At 39.0% G+C, this 25,228-nt stretch overlaps 1 long non-coding RNA gene and 1 pseudogene across 1 annotated transcript in view; one reads left to right on the plus strand and one right to left on the minus strand.

Annotated features, from left to right (window-relative positions):
* The window catches only part of LOC129411590 (uncharacterized), a 67,498-nt gene that overhangs the window by 11,862 nt on the left and 30,408 nt on the right, over positions 1 to 25,228 (minus strand). The gene's annotated exons all lie outside the window — the stretch shown is intronic.
* Positions 4,946 to 5,063, plus strand: LOC129411641 (5S ribosomal RNA; annotated as a pseudogene).

Below are 25,228 nucleotides of genomic sequence, written 5' to 3' on the forward strand. Positions count from 1 at the left end.
GCTTCTCAAAAACTAAACAAGATCACATTCTTTCATTCATTAAACATGATTTTGGTCCAACTCAAATCTCAGTGTTTATTTGTAGATACGGCAACAAGGCACACACTTTGGCAACCTCTCATCACCTTTGGAGTGAAAAGTTTATCACCGTGGAAACACATTCCCAAACAACACATCTGTCTTAGCAGTCAGCTGTGCCAAAGAAGGAAAAAACATCCAGGCTGATCAAAACAAGTACAATGTAATTTAATGCACACACTTCAAGAGACATCACTGTTGTCAAGATCTACTGCCGCTTTAACTTAATTTACCCAACATCTGCTGTTATTGTGTGGAGTAGTGACAGGTGGAGGACTATTCCATCACACGTGTCAATTATTGGTGACATTCAACAATCGAGAAGTTTGTAGGAAGAGTTATAACTAAGCATAGTAATGAGGACTTGGCAAGTTCAGTATATTTACCAATGTAGCAGTTGAAGAAACTGTTGGCACTTCTATAATTATACAGACATCTAATAGGCAAAGCTGCAGCTAAGTTTGCTTCAACTCAGAAATCCAATGTAAACAGTACAAAGTGCATAGGCCTCCACCATAGTACTGAATAAATAAGCAACAACATTTCTAACTGGAGATATCATTGCCCAGAACTGCCAACTACTATCAAACTCTACAACTTTGGTGGTAATTTTGAGATGATCCTGTTTCAAATGAGGCCTTGAGCATTGATTTCTGAGAAGTATATCAGATGTACCCTGAGCAGACAGTGGCAGTTGTTGCAGCCAAAGAGCAGGTGGCATGGGCCAGAGTCGGACCAGAACGAGATGAAACGTCGCCCCAGATACAGAGACTGCACACAGGCATCACCTTCTCCCCTGGTCATCGCTCTTACCAATCTGGAAGCTCTCCGAGGAATCAATGACCATCTCCAGTACAACAGTGACAGCCAAATGTCAGCCTGCTGTACTGCAGGCCCTGCTCCCACTACTTAATTTATTATGTTTAGATTAAATCCGCTGAAATTCAATATTTTAATTGAATGTTTAGAGCCTGAGTGTTCAGTGATAAATTTCCATTGGCACCCAGCACTCCGCTATCACGTTGCTCGGCCTAATTACATTTGCATAAATGATGTTCTCCATTATGATGGCGAGCTGGAGAGGCACCACAGGGGTGTAAGAATGAGATGTGCTGAAGGGAGAAGCTTTGGGCCACACTTTCATCTAGCTGCATATGTTTACAGTGGGAAAGGAACTGAAAATCTACTGAACTATAATACGGCCAGAGTAACAGCAGACAATGTATATGACGTATTGTCTGCGATCAATGGAAAGAGCATTTCTCTGGTCTTATAATGTCACAGAGACTGAACAGAAAGACAGTACAGTTTATTATGGGTTGACCTTAGCCTATTGCACATTTGTCATTGTCATAGGCATTAATGTGAAAGTCAAATAAACACTTATATCAAGTGTGGAGCAGTGCGGATGCGGAAATGTTACGTCAGTTGTGTTGTCAATAAGCTGACAATCTCTAGACTTATTTTTACACATCTTTGTTGTCCAATAACAATATTTACATAATCCTATTTTATAAAGAATAGCATGAAATGGGGTAAAGAGAGGAGAGGACATTCAGCTAAATGTTGAGGTCAGGAATCAATCTCACAACACAGAGGCTGACACAGAACCTGTCAAATGTGCTGCTTTTGCCACATGTAAGAAACAGCCCCACATGATAATACTTTTGACATGTTTTCAGGGTTGCTGTAGAAAAACTTGCCTCCTCATGTGCAATATATACATTTTTATCAACTTTTTGTAGAAACATTTGCTAGACTGAAAAGATAGTGGCTCTATGTATCCCTACAGGCTTATGTCATTATGGATGATACAGTGGATACTAGATGGATTGCTATTATTTGCATTGCTAATAATACTAAGTTCTGAGACGATGAATAATGAATCCAGGGCATTATGTGTTTAACAGCTTGAGTTCATTCAGGTGACTGTCAGGTGAGGGATAACTGATGAGTGTGAGTAAGGTGATCTGAGCTCCTGTGTACACACTCTTTAAACTGCCTCAAGTGCTTCTGATCACAGCACAGTCAAACTACAATGAGCCCGAACACATGGTGGTTGGCATGGTGACAAACAGGTGTTAAAGATTATTTAAACTTAACAACTAATTTGGACTTTGTAGTTCCCAAGATTTTAACTTGTAATCTTTCTTTTAACTTGAATATCTTTCTTCTATTTTAATTTGCGGTATTTTACCACAAAATTCTGTAATCACTGTAGCCATTTTCATGTAACAGTACTTTATTTACATAGTTCTATTTTGGTGTCAGAATTCAGAATACTTAAACTCCTAGTGGGGCACACTTTATATACACAGAAATGCTGGACAAGGTTAATGTAAATAAGTGGGTCCAGATCATGCAGGCCTGATTTTGAGCTATGACATCAGCACACAGTTATGTTTGTATAACGTCCGCTGGCTCTTGATTAAGAGGCTGCTCAGATTTTCACCCAGAGGACTTCTCAAGAGGAGTAGCCTGGCTTTGGCTTCAGTGACCAGATCCTATTAAGAACTGCCTTGTAAGAGCTTTCTCCACTGCGGAAATGGCGTCTGTAATGTCTGCCCTTTTTCACTTCTCTGGAATGATCCGCTCCATCCTCCCCATAAGTCCTCTGTGTCTCCTCCCCCTCTCCTCGCTCACACGCTGAGAAAAGTAAGTGAGAAAAATGATGAAATCATATTTCAGGTAGTTGGGACTGGTCAGGAGAGACAGTGGCTCTAAAACAACACTAGCTACATCGTCAAAAAGCCATTTTGACGCTTAGGTTACAGTCGCTGACGGGCCGTTTGGCTGCACCCTGTGGTGAGCAGTGGCTGGTTAAAATATGAGTGGGTCTGAGAGGACCTCCTTATGGTGATTGAGGAGGATCCCCCACTGTTACAGCCACAGCCAGAGCGGAGATTCAGTGCACTGGATGGATGTGTCTGAGCGTTTCCCCTGGAAAAGAAGGCCCAACTGCACCAGGGATTAAAACTGCTAAGTCAGAGGATCAAAGCTGATCCCTGTGAGAGAAAAATGGTACAGCAAATTCAAGTCAACTTTGATTTGATTGACTTTAAACACACTTCCAGATGCAAAACCTCTCCTGGACTTTAAGGGAAGCCAGGCCATTTTCTTTACCCAACAAGAGGCCTGAAATCGATAGCATAATTTGTCCGCTTAGGGAAGTTCCTGTCGCCACTGAACCTTTGTTGAAATGAAAGCGTGTGGAAGGTGGAGATGCCCAGGGGAGAGGAGGGTGGAGATGCACAGGGGAGCGTGCTGTTGTCTTCAAAGTCAGGGCTTATGTTACAAATCCCATCCCTGGAGTGTGACCCCAGCGATGACCTCCTCCACCCACGGGACGCCCCACAGGTAGGAGACTTGAGGACAGTGACCGGCACAGCTCTAAGTGGTGCCATTGTCAAACGAACCCATCTGAGGGTGTCACCAGGTCAAGTGTCCTGCAAGAGGCTTCTTTTCTTACATTTGAAAACGCAACACCCGTTCAATACTTTATACAACTGCAGTTGTTATTTTCTTACCCACACAGAATAAAAATAATTCCTACTTCTTGCATTTTTTTTCTTTTGGCATGATTTGATAGGATAAAGTTGAATTTTATTTTTCTCTGCAGATCAAACAAGGCTCTGGTGACACAGAAAGCAGAGCCAGTGACTGACTTCAAACAGTCCCATATAATGCCATGCTGTCATAACTGCTATAGCTGGGCCTCTGTTATGATGTGAAGATGATATGCTCCTGCCGACCTCAAAGCCGATTGTAACTGGCATACCTTTCTGTTCTGGACACAGTACAAACACTCACATACATTTACAATGGCTTTAAATACAGCAGCATTTCTATCCACTTTACTTGCATGCTTCTTGTTTTAAAGGTGCACTGTGTAGCATTTCTGGTGAGGATTCTGACAACTGCCTGTCTCTCTTGAGTGGTTATTGAGTTCTTTGCATGGAATATCCCTCAGTAGGGCATTAAACTTATCCTTATCAATGGAGAGCAGATGACTCCACTAGGCAAAGTTAAAGGTCAGGATCATTTCAGCCTTTGAATACAGTAGCTGCCAACTTGAAAACTACCACTTCATGACATCACAAGCTGAAACAGAGCACTTTGAGCTTTGAAGATGCAGACAAACTAATAATAAAGGTTTACTCAAACTTGTGGTTTAAAGTTCACAAGAGTGAGCTTTGTGTAATATAGGACCTTAAAACATAACTTAATTAGTTATTATTAATTTATAATTATATACATGATTCAAAAACTAAATAATTATACTAAATCAAACTTGTAGAGATAAGATATGTGTAATCTTGAATGACTGCCATCTTGAATCATTGCATGTGCAGGTCATCTATTTGAAGCATGAAGCCAATTAGTCTCCAGTGAGTCCTCCATGTGCCTGTTTCACAAATCCACCTCTGTATTTGTCACTGTCTCTGAGTTTCCTTCCGCCTCACTACAATCTTGGCCTGTCAGCACATATTAAAAGTGCTTTACATGTGCATGTCCAACACCATGAATATGGATGTGACCTCTTTCTGCGGCGCCTGGACGGCCGCCTGCCCCCTCGCGAGCTCCCCTCAGGCACGAGACACTACTACTTCAATGAACACGCACGCAGCCACTAATACACAGAGAGACATCATATCATAGACTCGCACATAAATACATGCATACATAAAAAATCATAATATTTGTCTAGCCTCTTTCTCAGGCTGTTCTTTGCTGACCTTTCACTATTAATGCAGCAGATAAGTGAAAAAATCTTTCACTTTGGTATAAAACATGAAATCTGGCACTATTTTGGGAAAAGGCTACTCAAAAATTCAATATGGCGGCCATTTTGATATGAATTATTTCAATTTGTAGCCATACCAGCTTATTAAAGCCTGATCTCATCAGATCTCAGAAAATAAGCCAGACTGGGCCTGTTTAGTACTTGGATGGGAGACCACCTGGAAAATCAGGTGCCACAGTCACAAAAAACTGTTTATGCTGTGTCCTTAGGCAAGGCACTTCACCCACATTGCCTACTATGAAAGTGGTGTGTGTGTGTGAGTGATGGTGGTAGTCAGAGGGACTGATGGCGCCGATTGGCATGGCAGCCGTGTTTCTGTCAGTCTGCCCCAGGGCAGCTGTGACTACAATAGCAGGTTATCACCACGGGGTCTAGAGTGACTGAATAATGCTCTGTAAAGCGTCTTTGTGACAAATGTCTGTGAAAAGCGCTATATAAATAAAAAAAAAAAAGACTAATTGGTCAGATGGTGATGCAAACATAAAATCAGACAGAAATACTTTTCCCTCTCACAGTAGCTTCTATACCACCACTTTTGAGATGTTCTGAGTCCAGGGTCATTGGCATTTTGTTGATCTTGTGAAAGAGTGGAATGTTGGTGGGAATCATTTTAAAGCCATCATGTTCAGAAACATGATGAGTAGATGGTGATTGGACGGGTTCCTTAGTGCCTTTCTGACACAGTTCTATGATTAAGGCCGAGGGTTTATCCTTTTATCACCTCAATCATAGGCATAGTGCACATTTATGTTTGGGATACAACTTGGCTCAGGTCACCTACACCTCGCCCAATCATTCATCCAGTGCCATATAAGTCCCTTGTGGTCTGTACACCTTCCGGGTAAGCATACATGAACAAGTCATGTATTTCCTTGCTTACCCTTGGCTCGGCTCTCCCGCTCTGGCACAACCTGTCAAGTCAGCTCATCTAACTCAGAGTCCTGCACTGGATGCCCAATGGGTACATGCAAATATTTGCTGAAACGGGCAGGTTTTAACGTTCTGGAATTTTACTGGCAAGTATGCGGGCGGGTAGTGATTACACACGGGTGGGTCAGGTAAATCAAGTGAACGATGAACAGGAGAAAATACTTGACCAGGGCGTTCGTTGCCCTGGAAACAAATGTCATTTCCAGTGTTTTCCCAGAACAATGACAGACCAGACTGAGAGAGACTTTAGTATATTTTTTACATAAACCCATCAGCAGAGGTAATCGATTCAACAGCTGCACTCCTGGTTTAGTCCTGGTTTAGTCATTGGACCAGTCCTGGTGTAGTTCTGGCATTCGGGTCTGCAGTTGCGGTGTGTATATATTTATAATCCGCTAATGACACGGTGTAGGTTCAGTCCTGGTTTAGTCCTGGTTTAGTCCTGGACTACTGGCCTGTCGGACTAATGATAAATGGGGCTGACCCTGATTTATCACGGCACAGGCGGGTAACGGGTGGAATGTAAACGGGTCCGAGCAGGAACTGATTTAACTTTAATATAATCACTGGTGAATGGGCAGGTGTGGTGCTGTACTGCATGAGTGTGGGCGGGCGCAGGTCTCCAAAAATTGACCCATGCAGGATTCTGATCTAACTACATATATTTTGTGCTAATTGATGAGGAGTGGTTAGACACATTTGGTACACTATACTTACCTATACTATTACTACTATTCAAACACTACAGTGTAAGTAAAACTAGATGAGCTGACACTGAAGCCCACGCTGAGTTTCACAGCAGGGAAGTCACCAGTGTCCTGGTTGTGTCATGACATTCACTCTATTAAACAAAACTTTCCTTAACATATGAAATTGAGCTCTGACAGAAATGGTGGCCATCTTGAAATTTTGAGTGGCACACACCTTTTCCCATGAGATAGTTTTGTACCAATCTTGATGAGAGCATCACCATTTGATAAACTGATATAAGGATTTAAGAGAAATGGCAGCCATCTTGAAAAATGCTGGTGGCATCTCAACCATCACGTTTATCACCTTGATATTTTGAGGGACGAGCACCATTCTCCAAAAAATAATCTTAACAGAGTATTTTCACAAAAAGCTATGCCTACGTCACAGTTTGAATGCTTGACGTAATGAGCGTTTGACAGAAACAGCGGCCATCTTGAAAAATGGCTGCCATTTTGAATTTTTGAGTGGCCAATGCCTTTTTCCCAAAAAGTGACCCAAATTTCATGCTTTTATACCAAAGTGAATGATTCTCTTTAAATATGCAATTAATCTGCTGCACTATATGGGTTATACATAAATATAAATAATATAAAGAAAGGGGAAATGGGGTAGAAACTCTTGAAAGACAAAAATGCACAAGAATGATGATGTAAGTGTACTAATGTAGTGTTATATGCAAATTTTTAAGTATACAGGAACAGGAATTGGTGTAATTGTTGTGTTATGCCATTTTCTGATCTATGTTATAATGTTTCATTATTAAAAACATATTTCATTCACACATGATTAACACACAAACCCTGCATATTTAGCCTGTGTTCCACCTTATGATATTATATAGTAATACACGAAGTGCTCCACTGTGTTTTTAAACTCCATACATGTTCACTAGAATCATTTTGACCACTTCAGCAGTGGATTTGCCAATCTCTGCTGAACAAAAGGTAATAGGTCGCTGTTAACTTGAAAACTACCACTTCATAAACTGAGCATTTTGAGCTTTGGAGATGTAGATAGACTAATGATAAATAATTACTCAAATACACAACTCCAGGGATGTTTCTAAAAAGACTTAAAGCTCACAAGAGTCAGTTTTATGCAATACAGGATCTGGCTTTGTTAAGATTTTTTCTTATTGTGCATTCATTTTAGTTCTTAAATGTAAACCAGTGATAAATAATTTCTGATTATTTGTCACAATATCATGAGCCAACAAGAAGTGACAACACACATACTTAAAAGGTTGAGGCATGTTTATGAAAGATTGGTGAGTGTATTGACATTTAATGGTTTTATTTAATCTACCACTTAGCATATGTCGAAATTAGCATACTATAGGTTACTAGCATATATGATTGAAGCTTAGGGCTAAATAATACAGATGTCACATTTTAGTTTAGAGGCTATCCACAAGAATCTCTCCATGTTACGATGACTCTAATTTTTATTTTTAGTATATATAAAAAAAAAAAGTAATATGAATAACTTGTATGTAAGAAGTTAAAATTATGGTATTTTTTTCAATTTTTAAGTGTGTAAAATTTAATCATTGTATCATATTTGGGTCTAGTTACTGTTTTATTCTGAGTATATATATATATATATATAAAAAAATATATATAGCAAATTATATAGCAAAATTTTATTACATCCAAACTGCTAAATATTTCTCATCATTCATTTACATTCTTAACTAATGTTGAATGCCTTTTTCAGTGTTTTTCCAGTGTCATTTCTCCCCTGTTGTGAAGTTGTTTCTAGTTTAATTAACATTTATTACAATACTAATTAGCGCGCAATGCTCTTTGAATGCTCCTAACATTATGTAATCAATATAAAGTTAAAACACCACTGAACCTTTATGAGTAGCTCTGTAGCCTATAATCCTTTCTTTTCACTTTGACTTGAAGTAACTTAATGTGGTAATACAAAGAAGTAGAAGCAGCAGCAGCAGAACTTGACTCTTGCTCATGTATTAGAAAAACCCTAGATCGGTCACTTTAATTGGTGCTCAGTTATCTTGTTAGGACTAATTAAACAGTAGCGAAGGTGACGCTGGCTTTGGCAATTAGCTCACAGAAGACAAGCAGGCTAATGAGCTCAGGTTTCTTTGTGGCACGTAACATGTGGCACCTAGCGCACACCCACAACAACAGAAGAGCAGAGGGGGGAGGGGCCAGACCAGAATAACCCCATGGTATAACTCACACAAAGAGGTGCTGTACCCCATATGTGCGCACAAGGCAGTATATGTAATCAAATATACATGTGGATGTACTGACATGCGTTATACATGTAAATACTTTTTCCTGAAGATATATTATTATTGTTAGACCAGTAGAAAAATACCTAGAACACACACAAACACACACATACTCACACACACACACACTCACACACACGCACTCACAACTCCCCAAGCATGTGAGAGCTTTAATTAATTTAATCTATATTCAGTCCAACGATACTTTGTAATGTACTTCTGCATAACTAATTAAATAAAAATAAAAAAAATAACTAGAACAATGATGGAGTGGACACATTTCTTTAATGAATAACACTGTTAGTTAACAAAGTTACTTTTTGTGTTGTGAAGTTTAGAGATTGAGGTTGGAGTGACTTTGCTATTTCCCATGGTAAAACAATAAAAACAAAAACTCAGTCGTGGGTATAAAATTATTGCAATGCACTCACATTACTGCAATGCAATCACATATTCAATAAACAAATTGGTACACTTCATAAAAAAATAACTGATTTTTGGAAATGCTAAGTGTTTCTCAAACTGTTGTACATGTACCAAAGGTGGCACGCAAGGTCCTCTGTAGTTCTACTATTTGCTTTAGACCTAGACTCGCCAGATTTTTTGTCTTTGTTTTTTACAACTATACTGTAGCAATGATGTAGTCCAATTTAAGGCAATGAAATAAAAAGGTTTAGACCTGGAATAGTACTGTTTGATTTTAGATTTGTACTATTTGATATTAGATTTGATGGTACTCGGAAACCTACTGCGTTGAAAGCTTAATACTAGTGCTATTTATAATTCATTAAATCATAATTCCCTTTTGAGATTTGTTAATATTTCTTTTCATCTCAGTCCATATTTTAATTTTTGGTACTTTCCCAGTCCAATATTTTCCCTTTTTACCAACTCATCGTGGCTAAAAACTGAATGAGTAGGATGTGAGGCGGGTGGGAGGAGGAGGAGGGGAAATTACACATTGTAGCTATTGATGTCCTTGAACTGTGGTCTTTCCCAAGCTCCAGGAACAATGTGTCTTCTGTTAGGGTTCGTGACACGGCGGGGACAGGCGGAGGGCGCAGCGAGAGCCATGGCACCACTACACCAACACAGACCAGAGGAGACCCAGACCCAGAGCACACCCAGAGCACACCCACCCCAGGACCAGTGTCTGAGCTGGGCCTGAGTCATGAGTCAAGCACGCCTGACTGTCTGTGGACGAGAGTAGACACATAGCGAACTTAATGTGGGGGTCTACGGTTGTGGGAGGGCACCAAGACCGGATATGATGGTCTTATTTTTAGTTTTAGATAAGAAGAGCATGACAAAGTTTATCGGTCTTGATTTTGATGGATTGAGTCTGTGTGTACTCCCTGTGATATTTAGTATACCCAAAATTTTGTATATCCAAAATGAATAATTAGTTATTTGCTCATTACAAAATGGTTTTATTATCTCTAGTTGCATATGAAGAAAATTGAATAGTCAAGACAAAATATTTATTCCATATACTAATTTTAGTTTAGATTTTCTTTTTATTAGTTCATTAATTATTCATTATTTATCATGTCCCTCTTTATTATCTCTCTAATGATGTAGTTTTTTCATGTGTTGATTCATGGTCATTAATTATTTTTAAAAGTGTAATACAAATAAAATGTGTGTTTTATTTATGTGTTATTAATTAATTCATCCATTTCAGATTTTTTTTTTTTTAAATCAACATTAATATTTATAAAATTTTGGAATTGCATTCTGAATGACTGACATATACTACTGTGTCCGGTGAAGGTTTTAAAACGGTCTGCTCTGTGCATTCATGTCCCTAAGAGAAATAAGGATAATTTAAGGCCCTATATTATAAACAATTGACTCTTGTGAGCTGAAGCCACATTCGAATATTGTAAACTCTCCAAAATATTTTTGGTCTTGTGTTTTGCTCACACATGTTTGAGTAATCCTGCGTTATTAGTCTGTCTACATCTTCAAATCTCAAAATGCTCTGTTCCACCTTGTGATGGAGATTGGGAATTCTGTGGCTGAAATGATCCATTTGACTCTAGTGAAGTGTGTGTGGACTTTAAAAACGCAGTGGAGCACTTCTTGCACCATCACATGGCATAACAAGATGGAACAGCGTGTTTGATAAACCAGCTCAACCTAAATAAGCAGGATGAGTGTATTAAACATTTGTGAATGAAGCAAAACAAAAGCCTGTATGTCTTTGACTATAGGAAACAATCATAACATAGATCAGAAAGTCGTGTCATATGGGGTCTTTAATGAATTGAATTATCTGTTTACGTACCCCTTTCACTCTACGCATCGGTATACCATCTCCAGTTATTTTCCAGTATAGTTTCTGAGCCTGGCACAGTTTGTGACTTATGAAAACCGTGGGTTATACTCAAACCCCAAATTCTTTCAGCGATGATTTGTTTTCCTTCCCATTGATCACCAAGCAGCTGCTGAAGGATTCTTAGCGCAACCAATGAAGCCACACTGTTTTCTTTGCATCTCAGACATGCAGACAGACTGAGTGAGAAAATAAGGGAAGAAAAGGTACACATTTAACCTGGGGCGATGCGTTGAGTAGTCAATCTTTTCTGAATTATGCTATTACTACAATTCATCTTGTTATTTTTTTAGAAGAAATTACAGAAAGGCTAGACAATGTTGAGTTATTTAGTTTTTAATCATAAATGTGCCAAAAATAACCATTTGAGGAATGACTTCACCAGTACGAGACTAGCTATAGAAAAGCATCTCTAAGTAAGCAGCATGGCCCATTGGTATAGTGTTCTTAAGGTGATGTGCTATGGTTATTTTACACTACTGGAAAAATGCAAAACTCAGGAACATTGCACTTGGATATGGGAGACTGGGTGCAATATCCACAAAAAGTCTAAACTAAAATACTTTTCTTCAGCTTCTTTGAAATATTTTGCCATTCTTTCCTCTATTATTTTGACCAGGGTCATGCTCTCCAGGCCATGGTCTTTGTTCAGCCCTGATGCCACAGCTTGTATTATTGATGTTTTTTTTTTCTTGTAGCTTGAGTAAACATAAGCAGATAAACTTGCACCCTCGATCTTTCTTATTCATTCATAAAAGCAGACTTTTGATGAGATTTGAAGAGGGAGGACACGTGTGACATGCTGTCTATGCTGTCATCATGACACCAGAAGTCTCATCTTGCCTTTTTATCTTAAAATATACCACTCGTTTTTGATTACAAAAACTGTTAAAATTCAGTAATTATATTTCCTATAGTGATGAAATTAGTAATTATATTATATAATTATACTATAATCATAATAATTTTATGTATAATATATATAATATAAATATAATTTATATAAGTATAATTATATTGGGTGTCAAGAGGGCTTGATGACCATGAAATGTCATCTTTTCTTGACTTGAAGACGTCTCTTTCAGCCTTTGTGACATCGGGGTTCTCCTCATCAGATGTGTGCTCTTGTTCAGGGTCATACTGAACCTCATCCTCATCCATAGACGTATATATGAATGGACATAACTAACGCTGTAGCTGCTGCGTTCCAAACAGGAAGTTCTCCACGAGGTTCTTCCGGCTCCTTCTGACTCTGGCTCCAACTGACTTATGTTAGGCTCTTGTCATCCCTCTCTCTGTACCTGCTGCTGTGAGCCTCATAATTTTCATCTTAAAATATTCGTATTAACCTGCGACACATGATCCTGATTTTTATTTATTTTTTGGCTATTTTGTCTGTCCAAAAAATCCTATTCATAACATTGAACCTGGCTCTAGACTGGCGCCTGTAACTCGTGAGCATTGTGAGCTTCATTTGAGCGGCGCTGAATGCTGTGGGTGACGTCACACTCGCTTAGTCCACTTCTTTTATGCAGTCTATGTCCTCATCCTCAACCTCAGACACATCCTCCTCAGCTTCACTTTCCTCTCTGTGTTCAGAATCACTGTCATGACCAAAGATCTGATCCAGCGCCTCATAAACTGTAAACCTGCTCATGTTGACTGATGCTGCAACAGAATACAGCTGATAATATCTCACTAAAATCCTGTTTATATATGACAATGTTTATTTTTGATTCAAACTGTATCAATGTGCTGCGAGAAAGAGAAGAGTTCATGTGGGTGAAGAGGACCTTTGTGTGTGTGTGTGTGTGTGTGTGTCTGTGTGTGTGTATAGATTCTACTAGAATGTTTGAGCTCACGTGGGGGAGGGGTGGTGAAGGGGGCCTGTGTATGTGGTGTTTGGTGTGCACGTGTGTGTCTGCGTGTGTGTGTCTGTGCCTGTGTATCTAGATTCTATGAGAAAGTTTGAGTTGATGTTGTGGAGGTGTGGTGAAGGGGGCCTGTGTGTGTGTATGTTTGTATGTGTGTATGTGTGTGTATGTGTGTGTGTGTGTTGTGGGGCACACTGAGCCATATTTGATCCACAGAGCAGCCTACAGCTTGTAAGTGATGCGTAAAACAGCCACTATTCTCTACCGGGTCATTTTTGACCCGTAACACCACAAATGTCACTTTTTTTTTCAGACCTTTACAATTTACTAAAATGGTGAAAATTTATTTTGTTGTGTTAAAATAGTTGTGTCTGAGGAGTAGATGAAGCCTCATTCCAGTACAAAAAAGCAAATGGTAGTTTTTATATACTTAAACTTGAAAACGGGTCAATTTTGACCCTAACACAATATATGGGGTTAAACATGTGTTAAGGAAACTAAACACAATGCCGGGTACATTTTTGATGAGGTAACAGCATTATAACATGGCTTAAAGCTCATAAGATTTAGCTTTGCACAATATAGTCTTTAAATTCAAGATAGATGACCACTTTAGGCAAAGCAAAAACATCTCCATAGAGACCAGTAGGTGGAGAACCTCCCACCAGAAAAGTTACAAAGTGCACTTTTAAATATAACTATGCGTGACTTTTTTTGCAATATGAGCTGTAACATCTATGGGAACAAAGCTCATGAGAAGTGTATTCATTGGTTTAGAACAGGACAAAATCCATGAAAGAATTATAGTGTCATATCAAAATTCTCTATCTGAATACGATGGTTCCACACGGTTGACAAAATACTGAGACTCAGATTTGAACAGTTTGACAAGGATTAATGACCTTGGCTAATTCATCTTGATCATAATGTCCAGACCAATTTTTCACAGACAAAAACGCAAAGTTATTGTTACAAGCCAGTGGTATCAACTTGAAAACATAAATTACCTGGAGGAAATATTCAGTTATAAGAAGACATACATTTCCTGGGTTGTACATTGTGTCACTGCTTCCTGCTATTCATTGTGCATTCCCCTGGCACCAAACACACCCCACTCCATCCCTCCACCCCTCCACCCCTCCACCCTTCCATCCCTCCATCCCGTCTTTAATAAACGAGCGCTGGTGGTAATTGCCCAGTACGAGACACTGTCATTACTCATTCAGATGTCCAATATGGGTGCACACATACATACACACTTCCACACCACAGGATGGAGGCCTAGGCAGAACATGCAGATCTATATCATTGATCTCACCGCTGCCCTCCCCTCTCCCTCCCAAACGCCATTTTTCATATTCAATGAGTGACTTGTTAGTTTGGCTGCTCGATACAGATACGTCTCAATTATGGTAAGACCTCATATTGATATCTATGAAAAGCATCGGCATATAGTAAGATCAGAACTATCAACCGGTTTCAGATTTTGAAAGAAGTTAGTTAGAGTGCCAAATAATTATGCCAACAATCAAGCACAATTATGAATAAAACTGGTTAGGTTTGTGTCCCATATAACAACAAATGGTAAGTTCAATTGGAACTAAACTAGGACTAAAAAGGTACAAAAATTTGGATTACATGCCAGATCAGGACTAAAACATTAAACCAAATCTTTATCAGGACTATCAGGACCAAACCAGGACAAGTATCAGCACACCATAGATTAAAATGGGGCAAGAGGAGTGTTATGCAAAATCATTTTATTTTAGCTTTCTACCATGTTGAAATGTTGTTCACTCATTAAAAACGTGCTTGAAGAGGTTTTAGACGTCCTCCATGCATGTTTGAGTTTGTTGGTGAGTTTGTTGGCCATGTTTGAGTTTGTTGGCAATCTCATCTGGGCCCTATTCAGACTCTCCTTACAGCTCTAAGAGTCTGTGCAATGCTCAGCCCACGAGCCTACGCCTTTCATGCCCCACTCAACAACTCTCTATAAATATAATAAAACGTGATACAAAACCATGATACAAAACTGTACACAGCAGCCTAACAAACCTGATGGGATGTGCAGTGGTTTTATTAGTGGATGAGTGGGGGAGAAAAGGGAAGGGAAATTTGTAAAACACGTTAATGCATTATTTTTGTGCAAATATAAAATTTTTCAAACAACAAAAGGCGATGGTGATCTATGTGTTAGAAAAATACCCCCTGTTACTTGATGGTGGCTGTAGTATAGCAAGCTAATTTGTTGAATGTCTCTTCTCACTCTTCACCTTGTCCTGACTAAAAGGCCACAATAAAATACAATATAAAAACTAAATGTACTGGAGTAGTGTGATTGCCCCTACATAGCCTTACAAGACGTCAGAGCATTAGTAGTAGCTGGAGGAATAGTTTTGTATGATAATGAAAAACGACTCTTCCACAAAACCCGACTCCAGCCAAACTTTAAAAGGCCACTGTCTGCGTAAAATATTGGAATGTCATCTTTTACAGGGGAGAATAAAGAGAGGCAAAAGCACTGGGGTCCATAAAAAGCATGTATATACACATATTGTGCAGTGGATAACAGCACATCCCTGCACTGTAAACCATAAATCTACAGACTGGGTTGTAAAGGAGAGGATAAAAGACAGCATTGGGCTATTTTGACTGAACTTGTGTCTGAGCTATTTTTGCCTGTGGACAGACATGTCTTTGGCACACGGAGGGGAATGTCAGCTGAGTGTTAATATTATGTGTCCAGAACAGAGGAGCTGCAGTCTGGGGAGAAAGACAGGAGGACTGGAGACTGTAGACACCTGCGTGATATCATCCACACTGTTTATGTCCATAATAATTGTCCGTACAATAAATTCACTCACTTTCGGTTATGAGAGCAGACAGGAACTAAGGCTGCTTTACACTGCCGCGTGGTTTGTATGCTCGATTTCACACAATCAAACTCTATTCTCTAATATAAACATTTCAGTAAAATGCAGTGATGGTGAAACTAAGTGTGGGAATGCCTTGTTTAAAAATCACTCATTTCTTGGTTGGTTTTAATGGTTGTGGTCAGTTATTTCACTTATGCACTTTTATAGCATGCATGGACAATGTCAGAAGTTACTGACCAAGATTTTAGTGTTTCAGACATTTGGAGAGACTAAAATATATTTTCTGGGTAATTGCGCATATTACCAAAATAACAGTTTGAATTCTTTTGGGGGCTTTGATGTTGCCATTTTTAAATCTCTCCTCTTCATGGCTTTCATTTGCACATTAATTTCTTAAAGGGCCTGTATTACGCTATTTTCTGATCTATGTTATAATGGTGTATCCTCAACAAAAACATACCTGGAGTTGTGTTTTGTTTCATTCATACGTGTTTAACACACACATCCTGCATATTTAGGCTGAGTTCTTCTCTCAAACATAAAACACTCCAACTTGTGATGTGGTAATATGGGAACTTCACAGTTTTTAAACTATGTACATCTTTAGAGATGTAGACAGACTAATAATAAAGTGTTACTCAAGTATGTGTGAATGAAACAAAACACAACTTGAGGTATGTTATGTTTTTGATTATTATTATAACTTTCTAACATGGCTTAAAGCTCAAGAGTCAATTTTGAGTAACATAAGATCTTTAAGCCTGATGCTCTGTCTCATATACATTTCCTTTATTTGGCTTGGAATATGCAAAATAGTATATTGAGTTGTGACATTTTGTGGCCTAAATTACACTCGAAAGATGGCAAGGGCGAATTTAGCCGCTAACTTTAATTTCTACTTGTCGACCATAGTGGCTATACTAGAGTACTTGGCATACTAGTATCTGGCATACTTTGACTCTTGACCTCTGTCTTCAACTTTCACTTTGGGATAAATCATTGCGCCGCCTGCTGTGCCATTACAAACTGGCCCTTGTCCGGGAAACCACAAGTCAAGTGTGTTTCTGCACAAGGCTCTGCTCTGTACTGTAGCTATGTAAATAATATGAAACAATGACGGATGATGTTGATGGCTGCTCCTCAGTGCTCCACCACTCCTCACTCATCACACATCTTCACTCAGGCCCAGTTTGTCCGCACTTCCGCCTCTGTCCTTCTCTTTACAGTCTTCAGGAATGTGGGGTCTCCTTAGTGATTTATAAACACACACATAATAAATGGGCGGCGGTAGTTTAAGCAGTGATGAAGCGTCCTCTCTCTGGGAGCCCAGCGCTGGCCTATACGTGTGATTTAAAGGGCTGACATTTATAGCTCCAGGGCCTATTATTCAGAGTGACTGTCTGTGTACACATCAGCTTTTACAGCGGCTATGCAGAGGTGAGCCCAAAACTCAGCACTATCTCCCCCAGCCTAAGTGGTCTGAGGAGCGCGGTAACCCAAGGCCAGCTGCTTAAGTGGCACCTATAAAGTCCTAAGGGATTTGCGGAGCGTAACCTAATCAAGCCTCTATTTATTTGTTCATAAGTAATGTTGTGTTAAAATAGTTTGGTAATTAATTTAGGTTCAACAAAAAAGATGTCTCCTTGAAGGTAATAATTTACAAATGTCCCAAAAACCTATAATGTATTCCTCACAAAATCCTCACAAAAGCAAATGAAATGAAAATATGAAGCCAATTTTAATGGACCAAATGGCTCACAAAATGCTATTTCCCAACAGTCATGGGTTTAACTTTAAGCGGCAAATAAAAATCTGTAGTATTTGATGTAATAGTGATATAATACATGAATCAGGAACAAAGTAGTTTTTCTTTAAACACTGGACTTTGTTAGATAGTGTCCCAGTATTTTTGGGAACTGGCTTTTATGATTCTCATAATCCACTGAAAGTATTTTTTGTCAAGCTTAAGTTGTATTACTTCCAGTCACAGAGTGACTCTGTTTTCACATAAGCGCCTGACTTCCACCAACAAACAGCACATCGCCATCGACGACTTTGCAGCCGCGTCACTATCTGTCCGGGATAATAGATGACAATAATGGGAAACTGTCCCTAAGCACTCGTTTGGAGTCTTCCTGCCCATTTACTGATACCCTTCATATTTAATTCCCCTTCTATAGCCAGGAAAACAGACACTTTAAGTCCATCTAGAGGGAGCACATTTACAATAAAGGGCCGGCTGAATCCGCGGCTCACATTTCCTTCTAACTGTGGCAAGACATAAACCTCCAAGCCAGAGCTCATTTTCTTGGCGCCATCTCCCGGACATTGCAACAAGAAATCAATACACACAATCCTCTTTAACTTTGCAAGCTTTTGTGAAAATGTCTTTGTCGAAACTATATGGAGATCTTGTCTTGTTTTTCGCCACATTTTCCTACAGGCCAGTTCACACTTGTTGCTACCTAGCCTGTAAGCATTCAGAATCCTGCTTTCTGGACACAGCTGCACGACACGAGAAGCCGAGTCTGTTGTTGTGCATTATGGTCGCTGTAACTCAATTCTTTGAGATGAGCAAGGAGAAATAATTCAATCGTACTGGAGAGATAAAGATCCCTGCAGCGAGGCGGGAAGACATGCTCCGCCTGTATCAAGTTATGCTCCAGAGATTAGCGTGTAGCATGTAGCGTTTAGCTTGTAGCTACACTAAATCAAAGCTGACTGTGATCCACTGTGTCAATAAAGCACACTGGCTTATTGCATCACATTGTTCAAAGTGACTTTAGAGTCACAACACCACACAAAGCGTTTAGACTCAAAGATACATCAATGATTCATGAGGATGTCAGTCAAGATGTTTTAACAACTTTATTTACACTGTCTGGTGTTTTATCCCTTAACCACGGTGGGAGACTTGGGTTTGAATGGGCTACAAAACCTCCAGCTAAAATGTAATGTTGTAACTGGCCTATTTGATTTGGCGTATTTAGGGGTTTCCCAGATATCATCCCTAACGGAATTCTGCAGTTATCCAGGCATGGAACAAGCAAAACAGCTTATAGGCCTAATAGGAGGCTAAATAAACTCAGTTTTTGTAGCCAATAAGCATTAAATATTTGACTATACATTTGGAAAGTTAGTCTACATTTGATGATTTATACTTTGCACCATGGTTCTGCATTAGCTTTTATCTAGATAGGCTGGGTTTTACATTATACTTTTGATCAGTATAAGACACATTAAGCATAGTGTCTGAGTGTCCTCTTTGCGTAGTGCTCTGAAAGGGGTCAGGGGCCTATGCTAAAACATGTGCATCTTAAAAGACATGCCGCGCTCCCAGCCTCTGTAGCCTCTGCTGTACATCACTGTGACAGGAGGGCTGCTTCAGGTGGGACAGGCCTGAGAGGTCGGACCATGTGATAGACAGGAATAGTGCGCATGCAATCCCCAAAAGGAAGTGACCTCACAGTGACCCGACCCAGCTGTGACCTACGACCCCTCCACTTTGAGCACTTGAACCATGCAGTGCTAGTACCACAGAAATAGAAGTTAGACAAAATGTTTACTGTCAGGATGTATTTAATGTTTAGTCAATGTTGTAGTCAGTTGCGGAGAAGTAAACCATATGTATGTACAACAAAAAAGGCACTGACTGTGACTGTTTTTTTAATCAAATGCCTAATATGTAGCACAAAGATAAAAAGGGGGGGGAAAAATAAAAAAGTAGATATTCTTAAAGTTAATTAGTGACACCAGTTGCCATAATTTTACAATTAAAAGCAATTTGAAGAACATCATCTAATAATTACTGTAACTTTCACTCAAAATAACATTCTTTTATGCCAAATATTATAAACACACAAGAAATCAGTACGAGAATATACTATAGTGTCTAAAACCATTTCCTTAAACTATATGTTACTGTTAAATAGATTCATATTTATTTCTGCAATAAACTTGGCCTGAGATCCAGAATACACATATCTTCAATATTTTAGAAAGATATGAGTCTAGTCAGCACTTCATTTGGACATGTTTGACAAGTGGATTACCCAATCAGTGACATGCATGGTCTGTCCGTATCAAAACAAATATACTTATGGGGAAAAAAGAAAATAGATCAAATAAAATGATAGGGGACTGAAAACATCACAGATTTGCATCACAGAAAAAATAACCAAACAAATGTGATTGCACAATCATGCTTAGTTCTGGCTCAGGACACAGAAGTGGTGACCAGACTGATAGCACTCTGTATAAAAAATACAGAGAAATGTCATTCTAAACCAACTACTCATATATAGACTTCATATTGCATTTTCAAGAAGGGTTGTTTAAAACTGAAGTGGTCTACTCCAAACATCTCACTGGTCCATTGCTACTATAGTATATTTTTGCTTGAACTTTTGAACAATACTGAATGTTAAATTTCTGCAGCCAGGCCTCCACCACAACATTGCTCAAACCAAAATAATTCCTTTGGGTCCTTTAAGGGTTAAAAAGTAATATGTATGCTGCAAACACAAGCTGCTTCTCCCCAGAGCTGTGCAACGGCGATATTCTTCCCCCAGAAAAATAAACGACAATGGAACCAGAAGTGGCACATAAATTAAAGTGGCAGGGTGATTGATGACTTACAGAAAAAAGGGAGAGCTTGTTTTTTGTACAAGTATGAAATATGCACATACACTAATGCACACATACACTTGTTTACACACACTGCGGAGAAACCATTTACAATCTGGAACCACATCAATCCCAAAGCCTCTGCCCCATCCCAAAATACACCCCTGAGAATATAAGGCAAGGGGAAATTACAATGTGTTTGTTTGTGTTTGCCTGAATGCATTTTGGGGCATGTCCTCATACCCCCGACAAAGCTACTAAATGAGCTCCATGCAATATTAAAAGATGTAAAATGAGTTTGTGGGTGACGTATTACTGGGCGACCTATACCAAGGGCACCATGGGAAATAAGTGGACCAGGTCTGTGTGCAGTTTTAAGGCAGAATACTGGATTATTGTTACGTAGAGTCCACCGATCTGTCAAAAACAAGTCAATATCATAGTGCTTTACTATAAATTAAGACAATACTTGAATTAGAGCTATAAACTAGCATGGATTGTAAATGGTTTTCAAAATAATTATTGATATCCAGATTCCAGATACTAACTGATACTAAAACTACTACTACTACTACTGAAATTAGATACTCACTTTTAGAAGTATTAATATTGAAAAAAAAAAAATACCCACTGTTTTTTGTGTACTTCTGTGTATGTGTTGAGTGTAGAAAGAGAGTGAGGTGTGGGATGGCTTTTGTTTTGTTCTTTTGTTTTTGTCTATTTTTGTTTTCGTTGCATTGAAAAAAAGAAGAAGAAACTGAAAAAATAAAAAAAACAAACAATCACATACAGAGGATAAAGTTAGGTCTGAATCTACATCAAAATCTATTGAAAACTACAATCTGTTGTCTAAAAAGAGCATTTGGTATCAAGTATTCAGCTAAATTTAATTTGAAATTTAGTAATGTGACAACACTTCTGTACACTGCAAAAATAAGTCAAAGATAATATCCTAAACAACAAAGGGTATCATCTAATGCCAGTCCTTTATTTTATTGACCCTGGGTAAAACTAGTATGCCTGGAGATTGCTGGTACATCTTCAAGTATGATTTTATTCTGTTGAGGAGTTTAACATCCAACAAAAAAACCAAAGAGCAGTGAGTAGGAGGACAATATTTGGACAGTAAGAACACGCAGAGAAGAAAAACGAGTAGATGCTGTGGAGGCCGAGTGCAGCTCTGTCTTTTATTGCCCCATTCCAGCAGATGAGCAGCATCAATCTTTACCTCGCCACTGGGATCAGGCCTGGCTTCTCCAACCAGACTGAGAGGAGGAGGAGGGGTGAGGAGGGGGGCACAGCACTGTACACGAAAGTCTGCTGAGGCACAGACAAATATAAGCATCAATCATACACCGGCCAGCACAACCTACAGCTCCTCCTGTGTCTGGGGATAACACATAAGCAGACACAAAAAGAACCAAGCAATCTGCCATATATGTGTGCAAAACTAGTGAAGCTTGAAGGTTTGTGAAGAGGCTTTGTTTTTCTGATCTATGTTAGAATGTTGTTTCCTCATCACAAATATTCCTGGAAGTGTGTTTTGTTTCATTCACGCATGTTTAACACAAATTCTGCATATTTAGGCTTCTGTCAAACAGAAAACAATCTGTTCCACCTTGTGATGTCATGTGGTAAGGCAGGAAGTCCACTGAGTTTTTAATCTCCATGCGCTTTAGCTAGAATCATTTGAGTGATTTCAACCCTGGAAATGAAAATGATAATTAATGACATCACAAAGTGGAACAGAGCTTTGGAGATGTAGACACAGATAATAAAAGATTACTCAAACACAACTCAAGGTATGTTTTTAATGAGGTAACAACATGTCTTAAAGCTCACAAGAGTCAATTTTGTGTAATATAATTTTGTTAATGTCCTTCAGTTACCCATGAAACACATACTTTGGCCCTAATATTCAAGTTGATCCCAAACTGGCCTAAACTTACAATTGTAAAGATGTTATGAATCTTATTGGTTGTTTTTTTACTTAATTAAAAACGCACAAAATACTCATCTCAGTAAACAATTCAATAAAAAAGCTATTTGTTAATCTAATTTCTAACTTAACTATACTTTCTTAACTATAACTTTGGCCCAATCTCACAGGTATCGTATGGTTTCGTATTGCTGCTGACCTCCTTCTGATCTGAATACAAATTAAAATGGAGAGATACATAACACATTGAATTTTGGGAGTTGGAAATAATACATTGCTGCCGTCAGTGACAAATCGACAGAAGGATTAATTGTAAATCAAAGGTGTGTGCTGCTGACGACTGGGAGAACTGCTTGGTGAGATTTAGGAGTGTGTGTATTGTTGAGCCTCTACCCACTCCTTCAGCACCTTGTTTTAGTTGACAGCATAGTATTACAATTTACGTACTTTTTTTTTTTTAAGTTAAAGGGCCTCTATTCTTGTGAACCTATGCTATACTGTGTTATAAGGTTCATCAAAACTATATCTGAGCTTGTGTACACGTTTGTCTAATCCTTAATAATACAGACCAGTGCAGTGCAATGCAATAGTTGTAGGCAATTTATTTCAAGTAAACTGTAAATACAACTGTTCTCATTGTACATGATCTAATAGTATTTATAGTATAGTTATGTCACACAAGAGAACAGCGCTCATAACATTAACTATTAAGACTTAACACATTCAAAATAAAAGGTAGGGGACAAATCAGGACCATGGCCAGAGACAAAGAGTGACCAGTAAGCTACTATTATAAATACACTAGTGTACATGTAATAAATACAGTTCCATAAATACATTAAAATGAATGTAAAATAAAAAAATACAGTGGATAAGCAGTGCAACTGGATTCTAAATAGAAAAAACAAGTATTTCTTCCAAAAGAAATTAGAGCAAGCCTGTAATTTGAAGCTTGGAAGCAGGAAGGTAGAGGTCTCTAGCTCTCAGTGACCTTGTTGTCAATAAATAAATCACTCATGAGGTTCTGACCTGTATTTACACAGTCATTACAACTAAAGAGCTGAGACTCTCAAACAAAACTAAACTAAACAAACAGCTGCAGACCATTCCCACACATACACTCACCATGTATCCAGCTATGTGTGGACAGAATGAACTAACAAGCAGTGGAGTAAGAATACAAAGCCATCATCAAGCAGTTAAAGCCAAAATTTAAATAAGTATGTAAAATGCACGCAGTTCTTGTCTATGCCAGTATCTCACTAATACGTGGAATAAAACCTGATATTTTGTTTTGAGCTTCACTAATACTAGCGGTTTTTACTCCAACCCTAATGGCATTTTTATTGATCGAATCCTTAATGGCGAGGCCGATATATTTGACGGCGCTCATTTGAAGTAGAAGTGAGTAATAGCTGTCTGAGGGAGGCCGTAAAGCTGTGTGCGTGTGTTCTTATTTTTTATCGTACTCTGTCATTTGGGGATTGAAGGAAGGATCGAGGAGAGAGGAGAGAGATGGAGTTTTTAATTTACTGAGCACATCGGGCAAGGAGAGAGGAGAGAAAGATGTAGGAGACTTTGGCAAAAAGGTGAAAGATTTCCAGGCCGAAACTAGCACACCAAAGCATTTCTGCAAAGCATTTGACTTCCATACGCCCATACATCAACTCTTAGCAAACAAATCTCGCACCCCCTCTTTTCTGTACCCGTATTCATTTCTCCCTCCATCTCTCCATCTCTCCATCTCTCGCAGGTCATCAGCGAGCTAAACCACAACAAAGAGGGGCCGTTGCCGCGGTGACCTTGGCTGTGACATCATGTGGCGGCAGAAAGAAATGAAGCCATTAGGCCGAGGCAGCGTTTGGCCATAAATCAGACTGTTTCCAATAAGCTGCCTTAATGGTCATCCATCACCCGGGCCCAGCCTGCGCCCAGAGAGCACCCAAGCGCCTGGGGAGCGGCCACAGGAGGTGGGGAGGGGAGGGGGGGGCAATAACGGTCCAGTGAGGGGACCAGCCCAGGGTAAGTCCAGGGGGTATATGGAAATAATGGAGGAATGGCACAAGTGGGAAGGGTGCCTTTCAGTGTCCCTTATACTGGAAGGTGTGTGGAATCTGAAGAGGTACAGTATTTGGTTGAGAGCACTGGAAGTAAGCAGAGAAATGGTAATGTAATATGTTTAGGTGTTTCCACAAGTCTTGGTCCTAATGTGGGCCAGTATAGTAGCTCTATATTGATAAAGTAGGTCCCTCCAAACGACTCAGCACTGCTGTGGTTTCTCTGGGTCTGGCAAATAAGACCAGTCAAACATATTTAAATTAAAAGCGTTCATAGCTGGAGAGGGGATATTTCAAAACATTTTTTTTTTTTTTTTTCAGAATGGCAATCATTGGAACTGTTGAATCACAGAGTTAATCAAGATCTCTATGCATAGATATATTCATTTAGAATGATTTGTCTTGTTCATGACAAATAGCAATGACACGTCCGTCATACTAGTCTCCAATATAATTTTAAAGCCATCATTTTACTATTGCAAATGTGAACTTGTACCTTGAAATATCAAACCTTACATTTTAAATGATTACTATGGAGTTTTACATCAGAACCCAGCAAGTACATCTGTAGCCCCAAACTAGGGCTACACGATTTAGGATAATATCTAACAGCTATTTTTCAGACAAGTGATTTATGTTTTAATAATAGTTCGCATTTAAAAACATATCCACAAGTATTGACAATATTTG

Source organism: Boleophthalmus pectinirostris, unplaced genomic scaffold (assembly GCF_026225935.1).
Source record: "Boleophthalmus pectinirostris isolate CB_2022bp ecotype Guang Dong unplaced genomic scaffold, ASM2622593v1 HiC_scaffold_5, whole genome shotgun sequence".
Taxonomy (NCBI): Eukaryota; Metazoa; Chordata; class Actinopteri; order Gobiiformes; family Gobiidae; genus Boleophthalmus; species Boleophthalmus pectinirostris.